The sequence below is a fragment of the Cygnus atratus genome, chromosome 3 (genome assembly GCF_013377495.2).
Source record: "Cygnus atratus isolate AKBS03 ecotype Queensland, Australia chromosome 3, CAtr_DNAZoo_HiC_assembly, whole genome shotgun sequence".
Lineage (NCBI taxonomy): Eukaryota > Metazoa > Chordata > Aves > Anseriformes > Anatidae > Cygnus > Cygnus atratus.
This window is the reverse complement of record NC_066364.1, coordinates 73,389,042-73,397,520: the sequence shown is the minus strand read 5'-3', so window position 1 is coordinate 73,397,520 and position 8,479 is coordinate 73,389,042.

The following is an 8,479-nucleotide window of genomic DNA, read 5'->3' as shown; positions in this document are numbered from 1 at the left end:
AGAGGCTCAGTCCTCTGATTCTCTAAAGAATACCCAAAAGCAGCAAGCGACACCAGGATTGCACTGGTATACTGGCTGATGGGTACAAAATCTTCTGACAAGTCGTTTGCTAGGCCCTGATTGGAAAATATCTTTAATTAAAACACCACATCAGAATCCTGAACCAATTTCATCCCAGCGCTGCTAAGTGCTTTGTACAAAACATTAACTCTAAAATCTCATTACACATTAGCAATCCCTGTGACAAACATAAATGATAATTTAGCTCTAATGCATTCTGGAGCAAGCCATTTTTAAGAGAGGCGCATGATATCAGCTTGCTAGGAGAAGAGCTGAATTTATCTGTCTCTTTATTTTTTAAACAAATGGCTGTAGCTGGTTCAGCAATGGGCTATACAAATCATTGCAGTGCGTAGCTTTGACAGTGCACAGCAGCTGTTTAGCCAGAACCTGGCACTCCTGCCTGGGCTGGGTTTTGAAATCCCACCAGCAGCGCCGAGTTCCCAGGTCTTTAAGCAGTCAGGGAAGGGAAAAGGCGATAGGGAAGGTGGGGATGTTTGTTGATTTTACAGGACAGCGGGGAAGGAGAATTATCTGGAGGTCCCTGGTAGTCTGAGCTTGCTCGAAACCACAGGCAGAGTCAGGGAGGGGGGGCCAGGCAGGGGGCTGACTGCCTACAGTCATTTCAGCTGGTTTCACAGGCAGGGAGAGCAGAAAAAAGGCAAGGTGTACAGCAGTGTGGGGATCCCTAACACTGGTGGAAATTCTGCCCTGCTCACCGCTGCAAAACCCAGCCAAGACATCAGAGGACACTGCAGAGGATAATATTTATGTTAAGCACAAGAAATGTCTTAACAGCACTTCTAGGCTAGCAGAACTAATATCATTTGCATTGTTTATTGTCAGAAAGATGTTGGTTATCCCTTCTTCGATTAACAGCAACACCCTCAATCTCTTCCCCACTCTTGAAGTGACCTTTCTAAACTCCACAGGCTTTCTGAATCCCAGCTGCACCTGGATCAATTTTTCTGTGTGTGCAAGAGGGCATATGGGCATTTAACTTTGTGAAATGGGAAAATTATGGCTATTTACTATGGGATTAGGAAGTACATATATGAAAAATATCACACGTGGGTTTTAAAGCCAGGCAAAACCCAACTAGCCTATCTTCCCACACATTTCCTCCAGTATCACCTGCTAGATTTGACCTTTGTCCTGAAATCTGGGGCTGGAACCAGGCTTTGTGCTGGCTAATGTGAAGTCACTGAAGTTTTCAGTGAAGGGAGGGTTTTTCCCTCCTCTGCTGTTTTCTGGCTGCACACGATATCAGCCAGAATATTTGTGGTCAAATTTTGTTTGGCGGAGGTGGGAGGAGAGACATTGCTTGCATTCATTTGACCTGAACACTGAAGCAGAAACATAGCCCTGTGGCTTTATGCACGTGGCAGCATTTCCAGGGGAGAGAGGTCCAAGACAGAGCCTTGCATCTGGACAGAAAAAGGAAAAAAAAAAAAAAAAAAAACAACCTTGACTTTGCCAATACCCTTCTCTTTCCCATAGAAATACTTGAAAATATGTATGTTTGTTCCAGGAAAGAACAAGACCCCTTAAACTCAGCAGAACATGAGTGCAATCTTCACCAGCTCTCCTTTCAGCAGCCACGGTGCTTTAACTCTACCGCACAGAACTCACGAGGTATTTACCACCGGCTTCAGTGGGGATCAAGGTAGGTTAGTTCCAACCGCTTTGAAACTCCTTTCTTTGTATTCCTTTCTTTGTATGTCACAAGAAGGAAAATTACTACATTAGACTAAAAGAACGGCTTCATTTTTCCTTCCAAATGAAGTGCCCCAGAGCTCCGCAGCAGGTGGGAAGCCTGGAAGTCTCCATGTAGAGATCCACTAAGTACACATAGCTTTACTTACATCTCCGTTCCAAAACATCTAAAAACTATCACACAGACCAGATAATAAATCTCTTCTTGCGATTCAGGAAATAATGAGAAACCCCATGAGAGACTTTTGTGAAAAGGCAATGAACCTTTCTGTAGGGAGGCCAACTGCATTCACATGGCGGGGGGGATCTGGTTACCTCAAGCATAACAGTTCCTCAATTTTAACTGCTTGAGGGTGGCAGCTTGGGATGGCAGCCCTGTCTCTCTCTTAGTCTGCAGTGAAGACCAATGTCACCAAATCATTCAGCTTCATTCATCATTCTTCAGGGAGACCTTTCCTTCCAGGATTCTGCTTTTCTGCCCTGGCCACTCAATGGACCCACCAGTTCTCTCAAAAGCTTCTTTGACTCATATTTTCTAGTTATCTACTCTTACCTCTTCAACTGTTAGGTCTTGCAACATTCAAAGAGGGGAGGTGACTGACATTTTACTGCTGTAGTTAATTTTCCTTTCTCTTAGCTTTGCTCAGCTTGGATTCCTCTTTTCTGAAATAGATAGAAGATGGGCTTAAACAGGGTGTTGAACTTTGTCACTCTTATTATGTTGTTGTTTTTTTTCCTCCTCGCCTTGCTGCTTAGTGCTGCAAATGCATCCTCTGCTTTACATTCAGACCAGACCACTTGGAGCCTTTCTGGTGAACGCACAGATCTTCATTTCTTCACTTACAATAAAGCTTTTCTGAATTACTTGCTTTTTTTCTGGAGGATTTGTCTTCCAAGCCATCCTGTCACGCTTCTGGATCTCAGCATAATTTCCCTTCCTCTTCCCTCACCACGCTTGCCTCAGATACTGAATACTTATATTGCATTCTTTAAAAAAAACTTATTTAGTACAACTTTCAGTAAGAAGCAGTATGACATGAAGGTAACTCTGCTGCCGTCCCTGCACCAATATTAGGCAGCTGCACTGTTTCTATCTTCTGAGTTGAGACCAGTGCATCACATTTCAAACTCCGTTAAGGCAAAAACCACTGCACGTTGCCCGTGCAAGGGGTGGGAGTAATTTGGGCTAATACTGTGCGTTCCTCCTCTGCAAATGGAGCTGTGCTTACATTCGTGTTTGGCGGTGAAGATCAGCATTATAGAGTCATGTCTCATTAGCAGGATGAAGAACTGGACAATGCTGTTTTGTAATTTTACATCCTTCTGCTTCACTGCTACTAATTTGTACCCTGACCTGGGTCCATGTAACTCCACTCATAACGTGATCCTTCTGTGGTATATCCAACAAAGAGTCATTAAGGCCTTTGAGCACACTTGACCTGCTTCACATCTCTGCCCACATCACCACACCTGCCCGGCCCTAACCACCCTTGTGCAAAGGTTGCAACTCAGCCAAGTTAGCTTAACAAAAAATGGGGTTCAACTTGCACTGCTACATAGTTCAGCTCATCCCTGCAGAAAGTCAGTCGGTATACTTCATGCCAATTACATGTTCAAAAACTACTCTCTATCCACATCAAGAGGAATTCCCTTCTCAACACCACTCCATCAGAAAAAATGAGCTTTGCTCTCCATGTAATACGCTGCATTGCTCCAAACATAGTCTGATACTTCTTCAGCTTGTTTAAGGAAAATACAGCTACCTGCTGGAGAGAAACACTATATTTACAGGCAGTAAGCATGCCAGAGCAAGGCAGAAGGCACACCAGTTCATAAAAGGCAACAGGGTGCAAAGCAGCAGCAGGAGGAAGGCACACCAGTTCATAAAAGGCAACAGGGTGCAAAGCAGCAGCAGGAGGGGCGGGGGAAAATAAAGCAAGATGGGAAGCTTGGGGAATGGGAGGCAATGGCTGTGGTGAAGGACGAGAGCATACGCTCTCAGACACCGTGGGTCAGATACTCCTGGATGTGAATCAGTTGGATGGAAGGGTCAAACACAAATAAGCCCACATTTGTGAGCAGTGAGGTAAGTCTCCACTGACAGTGCTACTGCAAGGATTGCACAAGGACTATTTCAGACCTGCAGCTCTCCGTGCTGCTGGCTGTGGCTCACCTGCAGCCTCCTTGCAGCATCAGAACAGCTCCCCAGGGCGCTTGCTGCCCTCTCCCAGCAACGTCCCCGACGCCGTGTGGGTTGGCTTCCTCTCTGGCCATGCCCACACCGGGGCCTGCTTCTCCACATCGCCCGTGTGGAAAACACCAGCCTTGGGATGGCTGCTCTTGGTTCTTCTGTCTGCCCCTTTGCTTGCTCACATGCTGTTCCCTGCCAGCAACAATTCTGGAGGGATTTCCTGGTGGGACACCCACCAGAGCCGCTGGAAGTGGCTGGGAGGTGAGGAGCAGGAAGCAGTGGCACTGTATTTGCCCTTACACAGAGCAGCGCCCTGTTCAGGAGGGGCCTGCTGGGGCCATCTTCCAACCCTGCAGCCCTTGTGATTTCGGTGGCACCCCCTGCATAGCCTCCTGCTGCTGGCTCTGCTGTGGAGAAGAAACTCCCCGCCACATCCAACCGGCTGTGCCCAGGCTGCTCCCATCCCAAGAAGCAGCTGCCCCGGCTCGTGCAGGTGGTCAGGCTGCCCTCCTCCTGGGTGCCTGTAATCGCAGGGACCTGTGGCTGCCTACAGAGCTGCCACCCGTGCCTGCTGGTGTCAGGGCTCCCCCAGGAAAGCCCCTCGCTGTGATGTGGACCCAGTCAGGGATGCTGGGATAAAGGCACCGCAGGCTTTGCTGCAGGCGAGGCCTCTCAGAGCACAAAGCAAGGCCCTACAGGAGAGGCTGGCCTGCAGGGGAGCAGCTGGGGTGGCCCAGAGGTCCTGTGGGCAAGTCCCACAAAGGGTCTTGCTTCAGTATCGCCCTACACAGCACATTAAGGCAGAGCCACGACCACCCGAACAAATGCAGCATGGCTGCATGGGCTGGGAGGATGACAAACACAAGGAGGAGGATCGGGGTGCGTAGCTGGTACTGGTGGGATCAGAAGCAGTGCTTCTTTCACATAGGTTTCGCTTAGCATAAAGGCTCCTCTGATGTTTCATGACCATCAAAGACTTTGAAATTCACATGAATTTCAAGGAAGGCAGAAGTTCATCTGAAATGAGAGAAAGATTATATTTTCCCTCCCACTGTATTTCCAGCTTCCTGAGAATTTTCCTTTGAAGGTTTCACTGCTCCCAGAAATGTCTTTATGATGTTTCTCAAGTTATTTCCCGTACAGGAACATCACTGCATAGCACAAGCAAACAGTAGAGGTTCAGAAAGCAAAGTATGGGGTTAAGAAGTGGAGCTGTTGGTGAGCTTTGGCTTCTAAAAAAACACCAAAACATCCTGTGACATAGTAGCACAGTTAGGAGGCAAGCATACCAGATTTTTCATTTTGGAGAGATGATTTCCAAGGGGTCAGTTTGACAGAGCAGCATCTTACTGCCTTGTTGCTGACTAGAGGAGGAATACAGATATCTGTGCTAAGGGAGAAGTTCCAATTTTTCAAATGTTTTTCTCAAGTCTGGGTATGGGCAACTCCACCTGGGAAAGCAAGCACCAGCAGAGCTCCTGCAGTGGGGAGGAAGGGAGAGGGGTATCATGGCGAGGCATTTTGCTTTGCAGCCTGTGGAAAGGGGACTCCACGAACTGCTCTGCACTGATGCGTGGCCACCAGGGAGTAGATAAGCATGGGGCGGCCTGCAGAAACTGTGAGATGAAACTGCTCTTTTCCCTCTGATAAGAGGGAGCTGGTGTTGAACCTATTACTCAGATTATGGTGGATCTGAATTCGTTTCCCCTTGAGCAGCAGCTACAGAGACAGATTGGTTGGATTAAGTTTCATTTTCCTATGTAAAATGACTTAACTGGGTAGATAAAACTTAATATATTTGTGAAGCCTCATGTGTTTCCCTGAGACTTGATCACAATAATGTCTTATGAATGCCTTGCTGATTGTTTAACGAGTTATTTTTCTCCCTCTCAGACTGTTAATAATAAATTATAAGGAATGTACAGACTGCTTGAAATGATTCCAGTAATATGACTTCAGCTGCACAACTCGCACTGTTTTGCCTCCTGCTACCCCCGAGCAAGTGCTTTTTCATGAGGATTTTGGGGCAGGGCTGCTCCCCCTGTTCTCATAAGATAGGAAACCCACAGGCTCTGAAGGGCAGTGAGTATCAGGGGAGGTCAGCCTTACAAACACACAAGATTTCAGTGGAAACCAGCTAGCTTTGTTGTTTATCAGTTTACACAGACGTTTATCTTCCAGACTTCTGCTCATTAAAGCAGAGGCAGAAGGGGCAGAGAAGTTTCTGAGACAGCTGAGGAGGAATGGTCTCGTTTCAAGGCTATGGGACAGATCTAGGACCTCGTTGACTACCTTGCCTGACACGAGCTTTGCGCAAGGTCCAGCATGAGTCACCTTCCTCTCACACAGACTTTGCTGGCTCAAGGGCTTTTGTCCAGCCTAGCTAACTACACGGGGAGCCTGGGCGGGTAACAAAGAAGGGAGAATGGTTCCTCCCATTTGTCTTAGACATTTTGCCTGATCTAGAATGAGCTGCCCTTAGAGCTGCCCATGTCCTGCAGCTGACAAGGGAGGAAAGCTAGCCAAGAAGCCCAGACCAGGACTAGGGTCAGGCTCTCCACCTGTTATGGGTCTCTTTTGAAAGCTTTTAATTATAAGAGGGTTCGTGTGTGTGTATTTTTAATAGCTTTCAGCTATAAGAGCTCAAAGTTCCTAACACCTGAAACTATTTTCAATACAGCCCATAGTGGATGAAAGCACAGCTGGCTGTGGAGGCCTCATGGATCATTTCACTTGCAGGGTTAGAAGAGCAGCCTGTGCTATAACTATAGGCATGTAAATGGATCAAACTCCACTTCCCCAGCTACTCAGCAGCATTATGCTTACAGGGGGAAACAGCAGAGAATTAAAAGAGAAAGAAGGAGAGCAAGGAGAGTAAATGAAGGATGGCAAGAAAGACACGAGGTGTTAGATGTCAGCTGCATTTATAAACTTCCATTATTAGCCTTCACTTTCATCCCCATCACATCCAAATCAAAGTGCTTTGTCTTTGGGTAGAGTGCCACGCATGCAGAGGAAGCAGCTGGAAGCACACAGCGGTGCAGCTTTCCACAAGCAGCCAGCCCAGCCCATGTCCTGCATTCAGACCAGAGGCAAACCACATTCGTAACCCCGACATGCCAGTACCATGGATGGAGCATAAAGCCGGGCCAGGACATGGAGGACATGGCACTGAAGGGAGTGGGAGGGTGGCACACGGCCTGTGAGGTGGCGGGATGAGCATTGTCCCACCTTGCAGCCTGGGCATGGGGCCCTACCTTGTGCCACCCACAGGAGTGCAAGGCCATGGGCTTCCCTGCAGGACGTCCGTGCCCTCTGCCTGACTGCCACGTACCAGCCCAGCCAGGCCTGTGTGCACAGGAGGAAGTAAGAGAGGGACCTGCAGCTGAAGTCCTGGTGGTGAGGGGTAGGTAGGGTAAGAGAGGGTTATGCAAATACAAACCAATTCTGCAGCTTTGGATGAAAACGCCAAGTATGCAAAAGAGAAATCATGGGGAACTTCCTGATTACTTGCACTGCGTGTTTGTGGGTTCATACATACTGCAAAAAGGGTTCACACATACTTCCATTAGCAAGACTTGCTTTAAAACTACTGTTCCAGAGTCTCCTCTGCCTATACTGTGGCACTGAGGCACACCAAGGCCGCAGGTTGACTTGGAGTCTCAAGTGAAGAAAGCAGGAGACGGGCAGGTCAGTGCTTTTGGTGTTGCTCTTTAGGCTGACTCACAGCTGGGTTACAAAGCCAGGTAGATGAGGATTACTCACTGCTTTTTTCAGCTGATCAGAGCTCAGCTTTTTCCAAAACCAGAGTTGGCAATTGTCATCTTTGCAAGCTAAGGAAGGGCTGCACCTGCAGGTGGACTCATTACCACTGTTCGGACACGTACAAGCCATCCTACGTGGTGAGACACCACTACGTGAGACTCTGTGAGATACCACAGGCTGCAGGAGGGCCCGGAGAGATGTACTGGCTCTTCTGCTCTCATCGTAGATATCTTTGTACCTTTAAAATTCAGGGTGTGCATTCCCCACATGTTGACACCCGGCTCTCAGAAATGATATGTGCTGAATGACAACTGGGTGGCAGAGGCTGAGAAAGGTTCTTCTGTTCCACTCCAAATATTACAAAGAAGGCACCTGGAGTTCTCTAGTGCCTCTTTCTCTGCTTTAATAATAGGTGCTTTAACCTTCGCTTGTCTCCTCCACCTCTCAAGTCTATATGGAACTGCCAGTTTAAAAGGCACTGGTTTGGGCACTGCATTGCTGACTTCTGCACTTGGGCACAATCGCTCCAGAAATCAGAAACCACTGGCAGATCAATACTCAATAAACTCGTATTAAACTGTATGGTCACTATTGTCCTTGTGCCTCTCTATGTTCTTGGCAGTCACTACAAACTCTCTTTTAAAAATACCTACTCATGACTATACTTTCACCACACTGACTTGCTAAAATAGCTCCCATATGGCAAACACTTTCATGATTGCTTCCCTCTCTCCAGCCGCATTGCTC